This window comes from Thermobia domestica, chromosome 4, assembly GCF_964235325.1.
Source record: "Thermobia domestica chromosome 4, izTheDome1.hap1.1, whole genome shotgun sequence".
Classification (NCBI taxonomy): domain Eukaryota; kingdom Metazoa; phylum Arthropoda; class Insecta; order Zygentoma; family Lepismatidae; genus Thermobia; species Thermobia domestica.
Window position 1 is genome coordinate 275,655,134 of NC_137457.1, and position 25,377 is coordinate 275,680,510.

The window sequence follows — 25,377 nt, forward strand, 5'->3', positions numbered from 1 at the left end:
GAGGATATTAGACGTCATAAGTAGGAGAAGGTCATCGGTTTTCTCCTTCTAGTCATACGTTGAAACCTTTCTGTCCTGCTATTGTATACTTTATCACTTTGGTTTTCTTCTTGTTTATCTTCATTTCGCATGTTTCAATCTTTTATGCACTGAAATATCAGCAATGTTGTCAATTCAGGGTATTAATTTATGAAAAATACGATTTCCCTGCTTTTCTCTTACAGAGGGCTCATCCGATTTGTTATTGGTGGAAATGAAAAATTATTTTTTCTGCTTCATAGTGTACAATGTTATCTACAATGTTAGTTATCTAATGAATTCAAATACACAGGAAATTATGTAATCTACCGGTATGGATTTTACCAACCGTTTTTATGTACATTGTAGTATAGGATTGCACGGTGTTACGAAGAAGAATTGATGGTCTGCGGTTAGTTATGTGAGTTTTGCAGAAGAAACATGATTTGGATATATAATCGAATGTATTCCTCACATTAAAGTTTTCGTAGAAGCGACATCAAAAACAATCTTTCGTTCCCTAGATTTACACTCGACCTCTTCTTTTCTTACTTCTACCCACTTCCTTAGAGCGACTGAATAATTTATTTTTTCCCAACATATCTAACAATTAAAGACCAGAAAGGTCGTCACTGGTCTGTTCATCATTTATATCTTTATGGAAATTGTAAAATTTAGTTCAATTTTGCAGAAAGTTGACACGTCGTATTTGTTTTATGCAAGCCAAGTATGTTTAGCATTTATTCGTTGTGCCTGATTATTTATTCTAAAATTCGTTATGCTTGATCTCATTCAACTCATAAGATCTGAAATTTGGATACTAAAAGACAATATTTTTTTTATCTATTTATCTTTCTTACATTTATTTGATATTAAGAGTCCGGAGTCTATATTGATTTCAGGCCTTATTTTACTATGCTTCTTTCCATACACAACTTTTAATGTACTTTTCCGACTGAGGCGTCTTCCATCATCACTGAGAAATAACAAAGTATCGACACTCGTGTTGAAAAAATCAACTTGATGTATCCATAGAAACAACTATTTCTCAATAATACCGTCAACAAGAATGTAATATTTACAATATGTGAACTGATTTTTGATAGTTTTAAATGTTATTGATATTGTTAAAACTAAACTTTTAGTTTCTGCATCACATATCTTCTTATATTTTATAGTACTAGATTATTCGAATTCATATTTATATGATTCTAGAATTATTAATAGCTTTTCTTGATTTGTATCTAGTTGTCACTTGTGTTATTCTTATGTCTAGGACGTCATTTTATCAGCCACGTGTTATTTGTGAATTTACATGGACAGCGTACGAAAGACCATATCCTAATTAGCCGACGACATATGTATATTAGGGCGAACGAAGAATCACATTTTTATATATATATCGAAAATTCAATAATGTGGTGAAGTTGCCAATAGCTATTGATAAAATGCTCTAAAAATTTCGTAGCTGTAATTGAAAATTTTCCGGTGGCGAATCGCCAACTCCAAAAATATCTTTATGTGGTATTGAAACGACCATTTCCACCTAGTTCCATCACTTCGAATCCAAACAAATAGTTTTAAAAAAATAAAATATATAAAATTATATTATAATAATAATGACAAAAACTGTTAATTTGGATTCAGTTAGACAAAACCTAGCAGAATGGACTTTCTGGCAGGGCTCTCGTTAACGAACCAACCAACGTAAGATAGCAGACAATTGATCAAATATTTCTTTACACAAACGAAACAACATAATCACGTCAATCTAATCAAACACAAGAAATTCAATTTTCAATTAACAATTTTATTCAGCAATAATACGGATGTGTATATACACTAAAGTGTTTATACACAAGACGTGTACAAAAATATTCCGTTGTTCCCGGACAAAAATCGTTCATAACAAATTCTGAACCTTAATTCTATTCTGCGTTTCAAAGGACACTTATCAGAATCAGATCCAAGGAAATAACAATAATCATTCGAATACTAATCATTATAAAATCTCAAATTCTTCGTTAACTCCTATTTCCAAAGAATCATATTTATGAAATATTCTTCAAATTCAAGGCAATCCAATAATTCTAATAAATTCAGCCAATTTCTAGGTACCTTAAATTAAATTTAGACTTAAGCAAACAATACAGTCCTCTTAATATTACTGTCAATTTAATCGAAATCCTTTGTTAAGGTTAGAAAAGTCGCAGTTCAACTTCTGAGATAATCTTACTGAATTATTATAATTCAATTTGACAACTGGAGCTGGAGTGAAAATAATTGTAAAAATGTAATTTTCGATTTGACGCACGACATCAAAAAATATATTTTGTAACTGCAAGAGAGAAAGATATAATTATAAAAAAATACTGGATCTTTCTGTTAAGTGTGCATTCGATTACATTCCTCAAACCCCATTTAATGGATTGGAGGGAAAGAAATATAAATCCAAAGAAGCAAAAAGGAATAACCGTATTCTCTTCCTCAAAAAATATGGATTTTAAGCAACAACCTGACTACCAAGCAATTGAACAAGGAAAACGTGACATGACTACTAGATTAACTACTAAAATATACACTCACCTCCTTGTAGATTGCTTGTTTTACCTTTATCCTTTAGATTTAATGGAACCATCTGACTTTCTTATTCTGAACTTCTAAATCGTGCATTAGGACAATTTATCGTTTAGAGCCAGTGAAGATTTTTCTTCCAAATGTCCGGTCAAACAAGTTATTTTAGAAATCGAACAGTACAAAAATAGGAAGCCTAAATATGGACAAATACCACTAATAGCTGACACTTTATGGGAAATATCCAGCAACGAAACCATTCACTAAATTTCGTCTTGTCCACCAAAAAATCAGTGCACAACAAAATAACTCGCAAGAAAATAGCACTCAAAATTTAAGGTTGTAAGCACGACAAATGCTAATTCCAGTACTTTAATTATATATTCACAAATAGCTTGAAAAATCACTTCAAAATCACAATCTACTTGGACCTCTACTTTGACTCCCCAGTCTGGCACTTTTCTCAATATTAGAGATTACACAATATTATCGCTTATTTCATTCATACCCACTCCCCTTTGATTTGTACTGATAATATATTTCCACTCGTCCCATTTACTAACTATATTTAGAACAAATACGTACTGGTACGAAACTCGAAACTGCCCTATTGCTGTCCCTTTAAACATTACACACTACAGCCACTACACATTCAAGAAACGAAGCAACAAAGAAGAGCCAAGCCGCCAGGCTCTGCAAACACAGAGAACAAGTGAACGTAACCAGATGTTAAGCTGACTCGTAACCTCACCGAGAGACAGGCCACTCCTTCTATTCGTGCAACTCGCTATTTTTCACTCTTTCTCCAGTTGTCAATAGCATACAAAGATTAAGTCAATTCACTCTTTCATTACTTTTTTGTATCGGAAAGAATTAAATATATATACAGGGTCGGCAGCGTTCATAGCGTAATTTAGCTTGCGTAGTACAATGACGTACTGCATGAATGCGCACCAGCTCGTGCCGCATTCGTGTACTAATGAGCTGCCATTTCGAGTGTGACAGTAATATGGAGCGGTGGAGTGCACAGCACGGTGCCTTTGCTGTTGAAAGTTATTTCAAGAATAATGACTCTATTATTGCTACCCAGCGTCTATTTCGATACCATTTCAAGTTGGGACGTCATGGGGGAAGTTCCAGATGGACAGACCATTGTGAGTGGGTACTTGCATTTCGAAAAACAGGTTCTGTTTGCAATGACAAACCGGGAACAAGTGAAAGAACTGTGCAGACACCAGGAGCCGTGGAAAATGTTCGTGCTGCAATATTGCATAGCCCAAAAAGATCTGCTCGTCGTCAATCGCAAACTGTGCATATGCTCGATTGCTCATACAGGGGAATATTGCACGAAGATCTCCTTTTTCATCCATATAAGCTGCAGATTGTTTAGGAAATTAGGCCTTGCGATTGGGTTTCACGAGAAACATTCTGCTTAACCATGCGTGATCTCCTTCGCCAAAATTCACAAATGTTGCACACAATCCTGATGTCAGATGAAGCTCATTTCAAGTTATGTGGTTCAGTTAATAAACGGAATATGGAGTGATGTATACCCGCATGAACTGCACATCAAGCCCTTGCACAGTTCTCGTATCACAGTGTGGTGTGGAGTTGTTTTCTTTGGGATTATTGGCCCTTACTTCTTTGAGGATGACAGCGGTATGGCTGTAACTGTCACCACTGAACGCTACCAAAATATGCTGCAAGACTTCGTTCTTCCCTAATTAGGCATTGTCGATGTGGATGTCGAACAATTATGGTTTCAACAAGACGGAGCGACCTCACATACAGCTAGAATTTGCACGGATTTCTTGCGATAGACATTTCCAGATAGAGTAATTTCCCGTTTTGGTGACATTTGCTTGCCGCCTTGCTCACCTGATCTTTCACGTGCAGACTTTTGTGCCACCTTTCCTGAGTCGAAGGATCGCATCAGAACTGCCGTCGGCAATGTCACAGGGAATACGTTACGCCGAGTTATGGAAAGCTTCCAAGACCGCCTAGATGAATGTCTTGTGCAGAGGGGGCATAATTTGACAGGAGTCATATTCAGAAAATAATCCACGCAATGGCCAATGACTTACACATTAGTAAATGGCATACCTTTAACTATTAATTGACATAAGAGGTAATAAATAAATTACAGTTACTGCCTTTCGGTGTGTTTTTAATATCCTACTATGAACGCTGCCGCACCCTGTATAATTACACACAATTAATAACAATACAATTAATTATAGTCTTAAAGACTACTTTTCTTTAATTATTTTTGTCTTCTTTGAACGAATCCATTTTTCGAAGATGAAATTCTCTCAAACTTATAGATCGTGACAGTATGCAATCTCGCTGTCTATATAATTTGGGAAACAATTTCTAGATATTTTAGGCAGATTTGAAACAATAAAATAACCAATTTTAGGAAAACAAAGTATTGTATATCATATACTGTACTTTTGTTATTATATAAGGTTCTAGCATAAAATTAAGACGTCGATAAACGTGTACATTCTTCCTTATACCTTTTCCTTCAATATTTTTTTTCGTTAAAAAACCTCGTCCTGCGTTAACGGCTTACTTTAAACTATTACGTAAAAATTCCTTTTAAACTGGTCCATTTGATAGTAGGAATCCTTTCTAAAAAAGCAACGTTAGTATTCGATACTTTGTTCGAGTGTGAAAAACGATCTTTTTAAAGTTACTTTGCAATATTGCATTTCAGTTTTTTCTTTGTTGTCGGCCTCCGTAGTTGATAAGTGTATAGTTTGTGTGCTGTAAATTAAAGTTTATGTAGTTGTTACGTGTATAAACTGTTTTGTACTGTAAATTAAACTTTATGCAGTGTGTGTGAGATCTGTATTTTAAATTAACATTGAAACTCTAACCACGTCGAAGATAAGATCAAGAAAGACTTATCCTGTGTTTGGACATTTTGCAGAGCTTTCAGGTGTACAGTTATTTATTTAGTTCCTCCAACAGAGAGATCTCTCCAATTATAAGAGGTGTACACAATTGATTACATTATTATGTAATAATAAAAATAATAATAATAATAAGTAAAACAGAAATTTATAAATGAAAATTATAAAAACGAATATAGTAAGAACATTAAACTAGCCATAAGTAAATACAATACATAACTTTATATGCGGACATTCCATAGATCAATGCATACATATTATGAAGCACAAATTCATAAACTTCATTCTAGAAATAGTCGTACATACATAATACATACATATACGTACATGTACATATATATACATATACATACACCAATATTTATACATGCAAATATATGTATGCACGAACACACACACACACACACACACACACACACACATATATATATATATATATATATATATATATATATCGAACATTTCACATGGACACATTTATGTGCTCGCCATGGATATTGTACATTACAATAACGTGAAATTAGAAAATAATCAAATGTGATTACCGTAGTTAATATAGTAATACCTAATATTAATTACGGTTTCTATTTAACTTAATTTCGCACAAATATCTCTTCAATAATTTTAAATATTTTTCTTTTCAAACTTAAGTCAATGTCATCGATACTCTCAGCTATATTATTATATAATGAACATAATGTTATTAAACGTGAGTTGTTGTTCGTGTTGGTTTTCGCAGTTGCATACCATAATAATTTCCTCGTTCTTAAAGTTCTTGATTTTATATTGAATTTAATATATTGCAAACATTCACTGTTATCGAATTTAACATTTACTATTTTAAATAAACACATTTCTTGTAGAATAACATATCTATCCGAAAAAGTTGCGTAATTGAATTCACCTAGTAGTCCGGAATAGAAACTTTTATTAGTAATTGCAGGTTGTCCAGTTTTCTTGTAGTATAGATATCTTAAAAACCTTTTCTGAATTGCTTCTAATTGATTATTTTGAGTTACGTATTTGGTAGTCCAGATCACCAAGGAGTACTCCATCTATGATTTTACCTTACTTTTAAAAATAGTTCCTATAACATCAATGTTTGTAAACGTGTTTCTTATAATAAATCCTTATTGTAAGATATCCTTGTTATAATAAATTAAAATACGATCATATAATATTTGTTCGAAAACTTTTACTGGTGCACAAATTATGACAATAGGCCTATAATGTTCTATTTTACTCTTATCTCCATTTTTAAAGTTTGGTGATATTTTAGTAATTTTCCAGATTTCAGGAAACGTTCGGGTTTTAGGTATTAAATTGAAAAGTAAAGACAGTGGCCCTAGTAGTATTTACGAGCATGCTTTTATCACATATGGAGGACTACGATCTGGTCCACATGCTTTTTTAAGTTTTAACTTCTTAATAGCTTTCCTATAATCTTCATTCGAGACTTTATCAATTTCTAAACATTTGCTTACCTCCACATGTTCTTCCTGAGAAGGGTTGTATGATTATATATTTTTATCATATACTGATTTAAAATAATTTGCAAAACCATCAACAATTAGTTTGTTTGTGTTCAATGTATTATCGTTTAACACCATACTACCATTTTCTCTATTATTATTCTTTTGTTTACATTTTATATATGACCAGAAAGATTTAACACCCTCTTAAACCTCAGTTTCGCTTTCCCTAATATATTGCTTATACGCCCTACGAATGATTTTCTTTGTATCCTTCCTTATCTTCTGAGTCTTTCATGTGTTTCCTATAATGTTCTTTTAATTTTAACTTCTTTATTATATCTTTTGTAAACCAGCACAGATATTTTCTCATACTACATTTTCGCGTTTTAGGTACTGTATCAATGATTATTTTATTTATTATATCATAAAATGCGTTAGTTGCATCATCAACATTACTAAATTGTTTTAAAAAACAATCAACTTCTCGAATTAATTGATATAGTTTAAAAAAGTCGCTTTCTAGAAGTTGAATACAATTTTTGTTTCATTTTTTAGTGGATAATTTTGCCCTTTAAACGGAATAGTGATTTCTAGTGCAGGATGATGGTTATCTTCATTGATAGTCCGCAATTCACTTCTTTGTACAACAATACCATCCGAAATACCGCGGTGTCTCAGTGGTAGAGCGTTCATATCTAGTGATTGGGGTCTCCGGTTCGATCCCAGTCCCAGTCAAGTGAACTTTGCGGTGGACAAACACCGTGTGCGTGGGTTTCATCGGGAATTCTCCCATAGGGGCGCGGTTGCTCAGTGGTAGAGCGTTCACCTCTGGTGCTTGTGGTCTCGGTTTCGATCCTAGTCCCCGTCAAGTGAACTTCGTGGTGGACAAATACTGTGTGCGTGGGTTTCATCGGGGTTCTCCCGTTTCCTCCCACTTTCTTCATTCCACCATTTAATTCAGTAATCATCATCACCGCCTCCTTTAGCCTCACCGGCATAATAGTGGGTCGTAACAATCAAAGATTTCATTTCTTTTCACTTTTCGATTACAATCGTTTCACAGCCTGAATATTATATTCCAAATAAATATAATTATTATTTATATGATATTCTGTCGTTAATAAATAAATTAAATTAGAATAAAATATTGAATATTTGTACTTCAAAATATTGGGGGGCCGCGTTCCCCCACCAGAGACGCCCGTGTTCTCGCGCAATAGAACGTTGGGTTAATATTGAATAATCGCTCTCAGCTGCTCCCGAACAAAACACGCAATAAGAATAAGTGGGTAAGACTACGACTCAAGGTACTAAATCTGGGTTTATTGCTGTGTTCCCGGACCAATTTTTGGACATTTACCGGGTCAATTGGAAAATTTGTTTAAGTTTGTGAGCAAGAATGGGTGAAAGTCAGGTAATGGGAATAGTAAAAGTTAAGAAAGTAATTGTTTTCGATGTAAGCTACACTGTATGTGGAGAAGGAAAGACTATTTCGCGGAGACGTACACTTGTTACGATATAGTGACGCGAAACGCAGTGTGGAAATGGTGCGTATATATCAAGGGAAAGACATGTGTGTGAGTTATATAGAACTATTAAAAATAGGGTGGCGCGGTGGCTCCGTGGTAGAGCGTTCACATCCGGTGCTTGGGGTCTCTGGTTCGATCGCACCTTGAGCCGTGTGGACTTTGTGGTGGACAAACAGCATACTTGTGGGTTTTGTCGGGATTGTCCCGTTTCCTCACACTTTCTTCAATCCACTATTTCATTCATTTCTGATCATCACCGTCTCCTTTAGCGTAACCGGCATAATCGTGGGCGTAAAACTTAAAGATTTCATTTCATTTTTTACTAAAAAAAAACGAGCGACAATTAAGAAACGATTCAAGAAACGAGCGACAGTACACGTTTTTCTTGTTGAAATTGTAAAAGTTTACAAGCCTTTGTTTTGAAGGTAAGTGGCTTCTAACTGAACGACAATGTATTCTTGCAGAGGGTACGAAAGTTGTATTTTATGTTTACAGCTGAAGTGTTACTACTATGAAACCATAACAAGTGATATTGAAATATGTATGATTACCAAAGCCCGCATGTTTTCACTACCCTCGCTTACGCGTATACCCACCGTCGCTGACGCACCTGCTCCATTCGGACACACCCTCGTGTTACTGCGCGGGCTCACCAGCGTCACCCTGCTCTGACTCAATTATATAGAATCCGTGCTTTTTAGTAGCCAACTAGCACCAGAAGCGGGTTTAGGGAGGCGATCAGGGCGATTGCCCCCCGAAAGAGGAAACTTTCTTATTTTATATATAAACAAAACCCATTCCAGAGTTTGGAGTCCTTAAAAGTATTACAACTCTCAGTAATAGTATTACAATCCACCGCGCCCCCCAGAAGTCCGTCCTGGATCCGCCCCTGACTAGCACAGGTTGGTTTGTGTTTTTAGCACTGTAATTTTTATGCCCCTAACTTAATGTAACGTAATCGAACGAATATTAATGTAATCCAACCAAATATAACCGATTGGAGTACGTTTTGGAACATTTTTTTTTCGATTTTCAAATTGGTCCTGCGATACAGCAGTAATTCCCTAAATTTAGGTTGGGTTAGTTTGGATAATTTTTAGATTATGTGCTTTGGCTAACTGCTAGAGGTGATAACTTGATTTTGTCTTTTTTGCGAATAGTTGTTGCATAATAGAGTGAGAAAGTGACCGGCAACGTTTTATTATGGCAAAAATACTTAATAAAGGCGGTATACAGGCTGCACCCCTATAATACAATCAAAAGAACGTTATTTCCAAGCAGAAATCCGTACTCCAGGGGAAATACGTCAGCATGATGAGTGGTAGGCCCGGTTTGAATCTCTCTGCCACCACATACCTTTTATTAGAATATTTTTATTTATAATGTTTACTTTATTAATTTTTATTTAAATCTCATTTCCCAGGGGGAGTGTCACCCTTGTACTTTAAAAAAAATTAGAAAATTATTGATGTTTAACACCCTTTTTCAAATAGTTGATGGCAAAACGACAGCCTGAAAAGTCCGTATTCCGACGGATAGCTGCGGCTTTTTTTTATCCGAAGAAAGCGTTTGCAATGAGCAAATTTTGAATGCATAGAACAGTGTTGTTCCTAGTGGTCCTGATAGTGAAAAATGTGCTTTCGGGGGGAAAATGTACTGACTATTATAAGTTTTTCATATTAGGCTCAAACATGTGTTAATTGAATTATTCTTAACGGGCATTATTAGCTGCTTACTTGTTCTCTTTAGGTCCCTTTCAAGCATTTGTAAGTCATTCCCAGATACTTTCCCTCTATATGGAACTTAAATCGTACTGAAAATTGGAAATGCACTGCGTATGTACCGAGTGCAACATTACTGGTGGGAATCCGCTATGATTTTCATTGCACTGCTATGCACCTTTTCTGCTGTTTGCTGGCTACTCAAAAGGCCCTTTGTTGACTAGAAATCAACCCTTTAGAAAGGCAAAATTTTCACCACATTTACACTAGATTTGCCTAAGTCTACCTACGTGCTATGATTTCTCGGCAAGGACAAAATTGCTAGTTCTGAAAATATATAATACTTGCATGTCCCATTCAATTTCTTCTTTTTTTGGTTTCGAGTGCTGCAAAAAAGCAAAAAGGAAGAAATATTATACTGGGACACACAAACAAATGCATCTTTATGCAGAAAAGAGACTGGATTTCGCTGGCACACCGAAACAATTGTGGAGGAGCACGTAGCAATAGGAAGGTACGCTGAAGGAGATTATATTGGTCACGTCACTCTTCTTACTAGCAAGGCAGAGCATAGAGCGGAGTAGCGGAACATGAAATACACAAAATTTCTTCTGATGATCTCTGCGTTTTAGGCTGTGATGGAACAAACACCAATACAAGTGTTAATAATGAGATATTACGTCGACTGGAAACAGCTCTCAATTAGCACTACAATGCTGCGTGTGCCTTTTACATGTTAATGAGGTACTATTACGTAATCAAATAAACCATAATAACGGCATAAGTACAGGACGAAAAATTTGCCTATTGTTAACTTCTATAGTTAATGACGGGCTTGAAGTGGGAGTGGAAGAGCTTAGTACTGATAGAGGTATTGATACAGCTAATGATAGAGGTACTGATAGAGCGTAGTACTGAAGAAATGTTTTCGGTTAGTTTCCAAAACAGTGATGAGTGAGTGTTCTCCACATATTGATAACTTACACCGTTGTGCTGTTTCATGCACAATGGTTACTACAGCAAATCGTATCCTGCGACTTTGTGTGGCTACATTGAACCATCTGGAAGTTCTCCAGCCACTTCCCGAATTTGTTGTGAAGGTATACGTTAAACAATGGTTTTCAGTAAAAAGATAGTTTAATTTTAAAGATGGAGATGAACAAGTGTAACTAATGATAAAACATTAAAAAGTAGCCTCAATTGTTTCAAGACGTAATCCAGTATAACTCTTAATTTGCTTATCCGGAGAATATATGGCTTTCCATGGTAGACGATAAAAGATTTCACGTCAGAAAAGAGGCATGAAGAAACATAGTCAACGCAAGGGCAAAGGATAGGAACGAAAAGTAGAGGTAATTACAGTATTAACAGTAGTAAGACGGAACGCGGAAGACCATCTAAGCAGGGAATCAATCACATGTAAATTAATCACATTTATTTTACCAAAGCTCCATTTCGATGCAAACGATTACACAGACCTTATTAATTGGAAATCAGTTGAAGTGACATCTTTCTCAGCGCTGTCATTGTTTTTCTGATAGAACTTGAATTCAACAGTAATGACCGTCAACGTGGAGGCATAAAAAGCGATTTGAAATATCCCTATCACATAAAGAGCACAGAACACTGCTTGAGACTTGTAACAGAAGCATCTGTAGCAGTTTGTAGCAGAGATGCCAGAGATGGGTAATATCAAACAGACTAAAATCCCGATCTCTAAATCCAAAAGTAAAAACTATGTTCTGCAATGAACCAAAGATCTAATTTTGAACATGCGTGTATGGATCGTAGGGTAGGATTGGGCGGTACCCGAACTGCACCCTCGTTCTCGTCTTGGGTTGCTTTCCATAAAGAAGCAGAGAGGTACACAAAATATTTTGTATCAGTAGATTGCTATTTTGATCAAATTGGCTATTGTGTGATTTCATATTTCCTTAAACCCTGCAGAACATATTTATGAAATTTTATAAACTGCTTAAGAAATATAGGTAATTCATTTCTTCATTTACAGTAGAAACACAAAAATTGTGTGTATAGCTAGTTTGAGTACACAATAAAGACACAATTCTTTTTTGACAATTCGCTACCGGAAGATATTCGATTTCAGAGACGAATTTTTTACACTATTTTATCAACATCAATTGACAACGTTTCCGCACAATTGCGTTTTCGATATAGAAAATATTTTTTCGCTCCGCCCTAATGTATATACTCCAGTGCTAATTTTGCCTGCCTATCCTAAAACGAAAAATACAGAAACGAAATTTCTGTCCTTATGACCAGAGGGAAGCTGTAGGATTGAAAGAGTGGAATTGGTGTGTGAAGTAGATATTGACAGTGCTATGGGAGACGATAAATTAAAGTCAACTGATTAAAAACGAACTAAATTAGAAAACAGTTACATAAACCGTTGAAAGCCTAGTGAACTGATCAGTGTATAATAAATAATATAATACAGGCTACAGCACAGAGCCTGAGGTGGCAATTGCAGTTGAATGCAAGGTGGATGGAGATCCATGCTAAGTCCCCTGGTTAACTGGTCACTGGTACTGGAGTTGGTAGAGATAATAAACGGAACTGGCGCAAATACTATTCAGCGCACTGCTAGAGAAAGAAGTTTAGTAAATAAAAGTGTATAACAGCTAAAGTGAATTGACACCACAAAGGGAAGGCAGACAACTCAAAGTTTGCATTACTGCAATAAATCCTAGTTGAGCTAACTTTGCTTGTGTTATGCTACAAATAAATAATTTAGAGACATTGAGTTAGTGTAACCAACTAAGTATTGAATAAAACCTCTGTTAGTGAACAGTGTGTAAGAAGACCTGAAGAGATGAGCTCAAGTAATGACAAGTCAAATCCTTAATAAAGACATAATAATATATCCCAACCTGGTGAGCTAAAAGTTAATGGAAAGAAGAAAAATACTACTAAGCGACTATAACTGTACAAGATCACATTTTCCTTGAATTCTCAGGATTTGATACGAGTATTTGTAATAGAATCCACGAAGTTAAATAACGGTAGAAAACAAATTGATACCACATTTTGAGCCACTAGATACTGATTAACCGATGTCGAAACCTACATTGAACGGTATGAGCAGTATTGTCTACCAAATGGTGTACCATGCACAAAAAAGTGTTCATATTATTATCTCTGATTGGCAGTTCGGTTTATAAAATTCTGAAGGAGCTTACAGCTACACGAAAAGCACCCGAATTGGATTATGAAACCATTAAGGATATTTTAGTAAAGCTTTTCCAGCATACATCGCACTTCATCGTCGAAAGATACAAATTTCATAACATGAAAGAAGAAGATGGTTAACAATTTCAGTACTATATTCTGGAATTAAAGAAGCAAGCAAATCGTTGTAAATTTTTAGTCTTCCGAGCAGAAGCATTGAGAGATCAAATAGTATGTGGTATCGCCAGTAAAGTTGCACGAAAGAAGATGCTTTCTTTGTCTGATTTGACTATGCATTCTGCTACGGATATAGCCAATCAGCTGGAATTGCTTGACAAAAATGTCACCATATTTTGTAACACAGACACATGATTGGGACAATTAAAAACTGCAGCAAATTGTTATATTCCGACTAAAAGCAATTTTTGTGGTAATTCCTCAAGGCACAAATATGGTTGTTTGGCATGTGCAAGATGACATCCCATATACCAGTGCCCAGTGCGAGATGCACTATGTAGAAATTGCAATGCATACCACTACTTTGATAAGTGTTGTTCCAAAAGAAAAATGTATCCTTCAAACAAAGAAGTTAATGGGATACCAATGGCGGAAGACAAACACATGGACGATCGAAATTCGTTTAGTGCAGAAGAAATTCGACAAGCTTTGGATAATTTGGCTGTTGTTTCTGCAGGAGCAAAGAAGAAAATTACTATGCAATGGGCGATTTTGTACTAAACACTCTTCATAATGGCAAGTCAGAACGACTGATGGCCCCAAAAGAAAATAAACAATGTAAGTTCGTCACGAGAATAGCTGAAGTAGATTACGAACGAAAGTCTACCCATGTTGGATGAAATCAACATCGGATGAAGCCTGAATGCAGACACTTTCAGTACACTCCTACACAAGCACCAGGAACATGCAAACAAGAACTAATGAACGGTATTTCTCACGGCAGGACAGAATTTAGGGTAGTTGAACAGGAATATACTGATAATTATTTGCAAGACAAGAAAGGTAACTAAGACAATAATCCCTTCAAAAAAATGTCAAATGTCTCTGCTATTTGAAGACCATCCGTACGTTTACAGTAAAGCAACGAAAAGAAGACGGATTTTGTATTAAGCAGTGACGATCTCAGAAGGTCACCTAGGGCGCATGTTCTCTTTGGGTCCATATTTCTGATCGTGATCAATGTTGATTAATAGTATTTTCACAGTACTATTTTCACCTCACGTTTATTTACGAGTTTCTTCCGGATATACATGGAAATATTTTCCAATCTATGAAAATAAAAAACTATACACAAGCAGCAATGCAGGGGATGAGCTAGAAAGAGAAACAAATAAAAGCTGCTGTGAGGATTTCTCTCTTCAAAATGATTTTATCTATGCCCGATAAATCACCCTGTTTCTTTCATGAATATCTTAAAATCCTCTTACAGAAAATCAAATAGTTCTATGAAAGTGGATGAAAATAACCTTGCTGCAAATAGGAAGAAATATAGGAATGAACAGTAAATAAGATTCGTCTAAAATATGACCTAAATATGCTTTTAGATGAGTTCGGGCCCAAAGTACAAATGTGAATGGAATATGACTTTATGTGAACAATGGAAATGGTATCTTGAAATCTGCCATTTTGGATTCAAGTCAATTTTTGTAAATGGGAAGGGGGTGTATGACACATCAAGTAACAGTAGCTTGAGCTAAGGAATTTAGTGGTGCAATTTGTTGTTTTTCTATCCTGTACAGTTTAGAAGTTATTAATGTTCAAAGGTGGGAAATTACCTTGATACTGACCCAGTTCTCTTTTTGTTCCAAGTGATCTAAAATGGGTCTGACATGTGAACAGAAGATCGAAATCATCCTTATATAAGGGAACGCAGCTACCGAACTATAGCAGCTGACTACAACAGACGGCAGCCAGACAGAGAACCGGTATCCCACAGCACGGTGGCTAACGTGATCACCAAATTCCGGGAGACGGGCTCTGTTCAAGATAGGGCACGTAATGGGCGACCAAAGACTGTCACCAATGAGGAAACTGCAACGGCGTTTTTTGCGTTGTTTGTGAGAAGTTCTAAACGAAGTACTCGTCGTGTGTCCCTAGCATGTGCAATAAGCCAATCCTCCGTTTTTCGGATATTGCACGCCAATCAGTGGCATCCTTACAAGCTGCACATGCAACATAAACTGAACGAGGATGACCCTAATCGCCGGTTGGAGTTCTCCATTAGGGCTACTGAACAACACGAACTGGATCCTACGTTTGTCAAGGGCATACTGCTCAGCGACGAGGCGTATTTCCCTTTAAACGGGGAGGTTAATCGACATAATTGTCGATACTGGTGTGACGCAAATCCGAACTGGGCTGACCCGAGTCGAGAACATAGTCCAGCGAAGGTGATGGTGTGGTGTGGCATATGTAACACCCGCATCATTGGGCCATTTTTCATTTACAACACCTTAACTGCAACACAGTATCTGATGCTGCTGCAGGACCTTGTGTTCCCTGCCACACTGAATGCTGACGGCATTTTCTCACCTTATTTTAAGCACGATAAAGCCCCTCCATACTATGGACTTGGTGTCCGTGAATGGTTGGATGAACAACTGCCAGGGAAGTGGATTGGTCGCCGTGGTCCCGTGGGGTAGCAGCCCAGATCCCCTGACTTAACGCCCCTTGATTGTTATCTATGGGGACATCTTAAGCAGATAGTGTATGGTGAGACAATCGGTGGTTTGAGACACCTGGAGGAACTCATCCAACAATCCTGTGACCAAATTTTGGGAGACATTCTCCTCCGTGTGCAGTCAGAGTGGTTGCGATGACTACAGTTGGGCATTGCACGGGATGGACAACACGAGAACATGTGTCTTAGTATTCAGTATCAAGGTAATTTCCCACCTTTGAACATTAAGAACTTCTAAACTGTACAAGATAGAAAAAACAAATTACACCACTAAATTTCTGAGCTCAAGCTAGTGTTACTTGATGTGTAATACACTACTCTTCCCATTTTTAAAAAATGACTTGAATCCAAAATGGCGGATTTCAAGATGGCGGCCATGAATGACTTACACTCCAAAAGTTGCGCCCCTCATCAAACCTCTGTTCCCATCGTCAATTTTTACTTTCCCGTCGATTTTCAAAATTATGCTGGTGTCCAAGGACTTTTGACTCACCCTGTATTTAATCAGACATATAGTAACAAAGATGTCAGTAGAAAAAATGTGACGTCACACAAATCCGAGCCTTAATAATGGAAAAAGTTGGAAAATAGATTGAATGATTAAGAGAACATGTTGGTCAAACAAGGATTTGGTAGCAATGGTAGGTTCTTGGTAACATAGGCTCTCTTAGTTTGAAAAAACTTTCTAAACCAGTAGTTTACCGGATATTGAAAATGAAGAGGAGATATCGTTAGGATAAAGAGACACTGTGCTTAAAATATAACTAATGGATACTGATCATTTACATACTTATTACTCAAATTAACATTTCTTCTCTTTAAGGTACAAATTAAAGAAATCTAACATTTCCATTTTTTCCCTTCATTTTGTTCAATTAACATTTCCCCCACTTATTTGCGCACATAATGCTCATTTCTTCCTCAATCATACCAGTAATTTTATTTTGTAATACAATTACTTCAAAAATCTCCGTTGCCTTAACACTACATCTTATTCCTTTGTTCCAACGTTATTCGTCCTGCTGACATCAAACAACAATCTTGGGATTTTCTTTTTAATGATATTCGGTTTATTATTTTGATATCATCCTCACTCCATCTGTTTCTACTTCATTCAGCATAAAATATCTCACTACAATATTGCAAAATGTCCCTCCTACTCTTTCCTTTTACATTTATATCCTTTATGGAACACCTGATACATAGTTTTAGCTGCCATACCATGTTTTCCAAGCGAAATTTCCAACTTCCAGTTCCAATCCTCAGTCAAATTAGAAAACAATATGTAACCTCAAGAAATATTTATTATGTTTGATTTCCTAGGTCACATTAGCCTATTTATAATTTTGTTTTCTCTTATCTTTCAAACGTTATGTATTTTCTTCTTCCTGTTACGTTTTAGTCCTAATCAGTCTCCTAAAACTTTTACGACTGTTCTGCTCTAACTTTTGTTATTTTCATGTTCGTGATATAGCTCACCTCCGAACAATATGACTAAACGCATATACACAAACACACACATATATATATATATATGCCTTTAGATAGTACCCATCTAGTACCCATCTAGATCAAACTATACATGAAAGCAGAATAGAATTTTAACATAAAGAATCTGCCAGTTATGAAGTTTCTTAAGTCTATACTCTTGAATCCCAGTCGTAGTTCTTAGTATGTTAAGAGACACAAATAATCTTCCGAAACACCTGCCGATGACCCGATTTCTTGACGTAGTACTGTGCCATAAGCTTTCTTCAAGTCAATAAATTATTGCAACTTGAATTCGAGAACATTAACATTATGCCATATGGTTATTTGGCAGGGTAATAACTGTAACATATTTCACTTACCACCAAAAGCAATACGAGTCATACTACATTTGATATAGAAGACTGTACTGAGAACTTTGACATGAAAGAAGATAGTGTAGACATTTTAGAAGTCTAAACATAATTCACTTTTACTTGAAGAGGAGTGATTGACGGGGACACCGCCTGTGCTGTTGAGAAGATTCTTCAAAATGTAGCAAAATAAATATATCATGTAGTCCATTGACGCTAAAATTCGAATATTCAAAGAATAATGAATATTATTCAAATTATCGTTATTCAATTATATGATAATATTCAGTAATCAAATAATTGTTCGAAAAATATTCAGATAATTAATACTTTCTCTAACAACTATTCGGATAATGAATAATTATATAACGTTTTTTCGAAGAATGAACACTTACTCGAATAGCTGCTACAGGGTGCGGCACGTAAAACCGGCCCGTCGTAATATCCTGGTATGTGTTTTTGGCAACACTTAAATAATCTACCTTCCAACCAAGAGATGGCGTGTCGAGGTCGGGTCGACTTACGTGACCTGCAGCAGTCACGTGCAGCCGCAGCCAGTGAAACTTGTCGAAACCAGTTGAGAAAAAGGCTTCGTTCTGTTAAGCCGGGTGAGTGTCAGTGTGTGATAATGCCGTATTCGATACCCGAGCGTGTTGCCATTGTTGAAGGGTTCATTCTCACTGGATCTTTTCTGAAAACAAAGAATTTGTTTCGGGAGAAATTTCCAGGACGTACTGTGCCAGCAAAAAGCACCATTCAGGAATTGATTGAAAAATGGCGGCGTACAGGATCGGTTCAAAATGCTCCCAGGAACAGATGACCATCTGTCTGCACACCTGAATTAAAGATGCAGGTGGAGGAGATAATGACAAGAAGTCCTCGAAAGTCAACCAGGAGATTGAGTTAACAGGTTCATGCGAGTGAGAGAAGTTGCAGACGTGTTTTAAGGGGACTGAAGTTAAAACCGTACCGGATAAGTGTTGTACAAGAACTGAAGGAGCCTGACCTGCAGAAGAGGGTGCATTTCTGTTCATGGCTGTTGAGCAATGTTGCCAGTGGTTTCTTGGATCCAGTAATGCTCATCATGAGTGACGAAGCGTAGTTCCACCTGTCTGGGTACGTAAATTCCCAAAACAACCGGTATTGGTCGACAGAAAATCCACACGCAATCCACCAGGTACCCTTGCATGATGAGAAGATTGGTGTTTGGTGTGCCATTTCCGCCACACGCGTTATTGGGCCCATATTCTTTGAGACGACAGTGAACAGTGACGTGTATATGGGAATGCTGAAGGAGTTTTATACACACCTGACCGAAGAGGAGCGTCAGTTATGTTACTTTCAGCAGGACGGTGCAACATGCCACACATCAGCTGCATCATTGTCCCTTGTGCATGAGATGTTTACACCAGAGAGGACAATCAGCAAAGGCTTGTGGCCTCCTCGGTCACCAGACTTGTCCACGTGTGACTTTTACTTATGGGAACTGTTAAAGGGAAGAGTATACGAAACAAATCCACACACAATTGAAGAACTCAAGACCAGGATCCAGGATGTCACCAATAGCATTACAACACAAGAACTGACAAGTGTATATATGAATCTCCTCAATCGTGCTCACATGTGTGTTGAAGTGGACGGAGGACACTTTCAGCACCTGCTGGGAAGGCTGCTGTGAAGGTGAGTAGTCATATTCAATAATTCCAATAATTTTAACAACATTTTTATAGTTAACATAGTTTGCGTTTTTCACATTCAGAAATAACTTATAGAGAACAAAAGTCGCTGCATTTTAGTTTAAATATGATTGAAGTTGAGGCAGTTGAATCTGTTGATAGTACATTGAAAAAGAGTAGGGATTCGTGTTACTGCAATTTTGTCTTCTGTTATTCGTAATTACTTCCTACTCCTACTTCTGTTTGAAATATGATTTCCTCCATTTTCACTATTTTCCACTTCGTTATTTGAATTTCTACCGTGATTCCAATATTGTCCGTTCTTACCGTTTATATTTCGAAAGTTCTTTTGCTTACACCCGTGAGCATTATTCCCTTTTTGAACTTGATGTTGTTCTAGACTATTAGTGTTGCTACTATTATTAACGGCCTGCATGTGACTTGTCATAGGTAATTTTAGCTGTTCAAGAGTTTTATCTGTTCTAGGCATCTGTATAGAAGTAGATGGTTCTACTTCAATTTCTTTTTCTTCCGTTTTCTTGACTAACATGCAATGTTTTCTTACTTCTTACGTTACCACTACACCATCATCAAATCATATCTGACGAGTTACTACTTTCCTTAGCTTACTAATTCTACTTATCAATTCCTGTACTGAAACTGATTCAGAATTTTTTCCACCTTTGGCTCGTTGTTGTCTCCGTTCAATTTTATACTTCCTCCTTCAATCTTTATTAAATCTTTTATGAATGTGTCTACATAACATTATAGGATTTGGTCCCTATTTTATCTGTGTAACATGGGAAAAGGCTTGATACAATTAATGCTTTCCTTTTCAGCGCCAGTCATGTGTTTACCAAAGTTCTCTATTAAAGCTAAAATGTCGTAAAAAAACTTTATTGCAAATTCACCCTCTTTTTGGAAACTATCTCAAATTCTACCATCCATGTCTAAAAGAAAGCTAGAATTTCTAAATTCATCTATTAACTCTTTCTTTAATTCACTGTATGATGTTTCGCCTACAATTTTTCTATCTAGAAACAGCTTAGTTCCCTATTCTTACCTTCAAATAGAACTGGCAACAACGCTTCTTTCTATCATTGTCATATATGTTTGTCTCACCATCATCAGAATCCTGACAAAATGAAACTATGTCCTTTCTGGATTTAATATCAAAATACGGTAATTTACATAGTTCTGTCTGAACATTAACCCACTTGGATTTTCTTGTAAATTTGTTGAATTTTTCTTACATGTATTGCTGGAACTAATTGCTGATGTAATCTTTACTTTTGGGTCAGAACCTTCAGTGACTTTATATTTTTGTTTATCTTCTTTCCTTTGACTAGGTGGAATTATAAGTTGAATTATCTCATAATGTGCAGAGTTTAATTCATCAGTAATTTGTCTTTGCCTTTAAATTACTTTCCGAAAAGACATGCCATTTATCCTTACCATTGAACTTAAGACCACCAATCCTAAGATACATTATTTCAAATCTGGTGGTAAGATTGACACCAGATTAAGAGGATTGAATCATAGATGGAACAAACTATGCAAATTCGTAAAGTATTAAGTTTTTCTTCATAAGTTTTAGCCTTCAGTATGAGGTTATACTATGTGTTATGTATGACACAGAACGGGACATACGGGAGAGGTATCGCAGTCAAACTAATAACCAACGTTTTCTTAGAAACCATTAGAATCGATAATTCTTACACCAATATTTTTGAACAAAATGTTCATAGTGAAATGAAACAATAAAGTTTTATGTCAATTGATTGTAATGCGTTAAAATTTATGTTTATTTGTGTCTGTTGAAACTTCTCAAGTACCGAATCATGACTACGGATTCACAAATATGAAACGAGTACACATATTAGATTTTTGATGTAAAATATAGATGTGTGTAGAATAAAAGTCATGTACCTCAATTAGGTCTGGCCCATCTCTAGTACGATGTTCACTTCTCAGTAAGTTTTGCGTTGCAACTGGTACTGCTTAAAAAAGCCAAGATGTTTTTCCTTGACTAGTTGTGAGGTCATGCACGTATTGTACTCGTGGTAAAATAGTAAGTACATACAGTATGAATATATTTGGCAATATATGAACTTACAAGACGACTTGTAAGGTAGGTGACTTCAGTACTTAGAACAATTTCAAATACAGAATTGCACAACAGCTTTCAGCGATAAATAATTCATAAGTTAATCACAATTGAGTTTTGAAATATCCCCAGTTTCCTATGACTATTAGTTATAAATCATTTGAAGATTAATAAACTAAAAATACAATCACGGTCAACAGTTTAGTACTTGAGTGAGCAAAGTCTGTCAAAATAATTTCTTATTTTGTGAAGTAAAAGGTTTTTGCGTTTGTGAAAACTGGTTTACTTACAAACCACACGATTATTTTTAAGCAGAAAACTGTTTTTTAATTATATAACTTTAGTAACATATTCTTTCCTTTGTTAGTGACATGACTTATTATGTTATTACTTTAGTTATTTAAATATGACTATCCTATACAACGTAGTAGTGACACACCTAACCTGAACTTTACAAAACTTAACCTTTAAAATTGGTCCCATGTACGGGTGGTACATAGGTGGTAAGTCGTAGATTATCTGAGCTTAATTTGGATTTGTTTATAAGATTTCATTTCTTCTTTCACCCACATGTTAAGTACATTTATTATTATTTTACTATTAAATTTAAATATCAGCTACCTTCAACGGGCGATTCTATTATGAACAGTGATAAGGAATGTTAGTAAAACCACCAATTTCGTTAATGAAAAATTATATGGCATGTACAATTATTCGTTATTTACCATTGGATAAAGTGACAGTCTAAAGAATTATGAAGTACAATATCCACAGAGTCATTAACTAAACCAAACCAAGTAATCTTATCTACAAAAAGAAACACATGTTTTATGACTAGTTGTTTATTGAATATTTTAGCTTTTTCGAAACATTGATGTTTTGAATTTTATTGGGAGTACACATTTTGATTTCCTGTTGCAGTACAGAAATTTTAGATTTTAACATTTCGTTAACACCCTTAATTTTATCCTAAATGATAATATTATGTGGAGCATAACTCTTCTATACGTAGCATCTTATCCAATACAAATATACTATATCCAAAACGTAGTATATCCAAAATGTAGTATCCTCAATGTGTATTAAATTCAACATTAAATGCTCCTCTAAGACAAACCTTTTCGCCAGAAACTCCACAATTTGTACGATCCCTGTAATAAGCAGATAAATTTTATTTTTCAGTTTGATCATATACAACACACAAAAATTAAGGGAAATATCACCTAGTTGTACTACATATGCTGAATAAAACTGAAATAAACATGTGTTGAAGTATGAGAACACCAAATATAAAATTGCTTTTACGATATGCTATATATAAATATTAATTCTTATAAAAATATATATATTAATTTCTAGACAAAATAGAGAGAAACAAATAATTTTGTATCCTGAAACATGATGATGAGATTATAACTTTTAGAAGAACCTTAGATAGGAAAAGAAACGATGAAAAATAACCACTTGTGTAGCAGTGGCATACGTGTGGATGTCATAAAATACTCCGTTGCAAAACACCAGTGACATACATGTGGATTTCATGAAAACGTATCCTTCAATCCCTTATTAAGGGTCGAAATTTTCTAGTGGCTGTAAATCCTGAAGATAAAGTTTTCTAGTGGCTATAAATCACGAGTTAGTTCTACTATTTCTCCTTATGTGGCAGCACCTTACTGACAGCAAAGCAAAAACAAAGAAATGCTTCGTCTCACACTGAACATCCGGAAAGTGATGCAGAAACGAAATTTTGCAGGTAGATAATAGACATGAGACAAAGTAACCCGTATTTTTCGTTTCTGCTTAAGGAACAGTTTGAAGGGGTCTAAGGTCCTTCCGAAACATTTTTTAAAAAAATCTTGAAATTTCCAAAAGGACAAGAACGATTTGCAGAAAGAGGTGTATACACATACTAGATAGATAACTAAGTATAGCGGTAATTTTCTTTTGTGTGAGAAAACAGTTGCATGTGGAGCAACATGACAAAGGCCAAAATCTACAAACAAGCACAAGCGATTCCGTCGAAACTATGAATGAAGATACTAGACTTAAAAGCAAGAAATACGTATGCCTTCTAGTCTTCGGAAAAGCATGCGGAAGTGGCCTAAGGCCTTACAAAAATGTTCTATATATTTTGGAAAGTTGGCAAAGAGGGACTACGCATAGAAGAAGGTTCCTATAGTCCTGATTACTTCCAAACTTCCAATATCTTTTGCCAATAAATGTGGGAGTAACTATATGTATCTTATAGATACTTATTATCTTAATCACATGCCAGTGTGTACCTCGAACGGACAAGGAATACCTAACGTATGTTTCTAGGGACGGATTTATCTGCGTATTACGGGCGAGTATATATGTCCTACTCATGGAGAAACTACACGTAAAAAAACTGCCTGTAAAACGACATACGAATACTTCCTGTCTGACACAGATGAAGCTGTTAAAGTGTCATTTTCTTAAAAGAAAAAGAGTACAGGAGATGTGTACTCTGAAGAACCGTTCCAAAGCTTGAGTACATATAATTGGACAACAGAAGATTTCAAACTGCATTATAAAATGTGTATACTGTTATCTTGCAATTGCTAGCCTACGAGGTGGCCTTGCTTATCGCACCATATGATAAGGTCGAGCGATAATAACTTTACCAATGTGTGCAAAACATATGACGGATAATTGATAAGGTAATGAAACATAACTGGCCCCTCCCGTACGCAACAACTTGTTTACTTGTGATAATAATACATGAATGTCACAAAAGAACACTTAAAGAAAATGAGTCGCACGTGAAAAATGAAATATCAAAATCTATCATGTGCACACAATATATAATCTTGAAGTTAAGTACATTGCATCACACCCACTCACAGTGTATGATATGAATTTGTAGTTCCGTCAGCGTGTAAAAGAAGAAAAAGTCACCATAAATCCCGCCAACATTTTGCACTTTATCTTTGTTGTCTTTGAAGTGATACATCGCCCAGAGGCGCCAAGAGCAGCACAGGAAAGATACTGTAGATAGCACACATATTGCAATGTTTGGTGGATGACTGGATGGACAATGTTTACGTTGAATAAAGAAGAAACATTAACATTAGCATTCGCGAAGGACGATAGCGACAGGGTAAAGGATACTGCCCAATATTCTCCCGTAAACGATGACGTAGAAGATGGCAGTGGCGATCTAACCGTACACAATCAATCAGACATCATATTTGCATACATACTAAAAGCTGTCACTTATTGAGAAGTGATATTAAGATATTAAGATTCTATCCATATAAAAAAGTCAGAAACGTAACCTCAAGGCAGCACCAAGAACGCTAGGAAAAGTAAGTCATTGGTGAAAGAACACTAAAGGACAAGATGTCGCAGGTATATCAATACGTTCTTCGGCAATTCCAAACGCTTGTAAAGTACACTTTCCAGTACACGATGTTGTTCTACGATGATGGGCTCTGCAGGCCAGCAATATATTTCACCTTCCATTATTTAAGACAACAAATCCACGAAATGGTCCTAAAGAACATTGGTATATCGGCCTGTGTTCTCACCACCTTTTGTGGTAGGAAATAGAAACCCTTTCTATCCTTTTTCAAATGACAATCATCCCCAAAACAATACAGATATGAGT

The 25,377-nt window shown here is 35.8% G+C and overlaps 1 long non-coding RNA gene across 4 annotated transcripts in view; it reads right to left on the minus strand.

The window, feature by feature from the left end:
• Positions 1-22,609: 22,609 nt before the first annotated feature.
• Positions 22,610-25,377, minus strand: part of LOC145683521 (uncharacterized) — a 115,568-nt gene continuing 112,800 nt past the window's right edge. For all 4 annotated transcript variants that reach the window (XR_014131133.1, XR_014131132.1, XR_014131134.1 and 1 more), the window contains one exon: positions 22,610-22,897. This is a non-coding gene — a long non-coding RNA (uncharacterized LOC145683521). The remainder of the gene's footprint in view (positions 22,898-25,377) is intronic.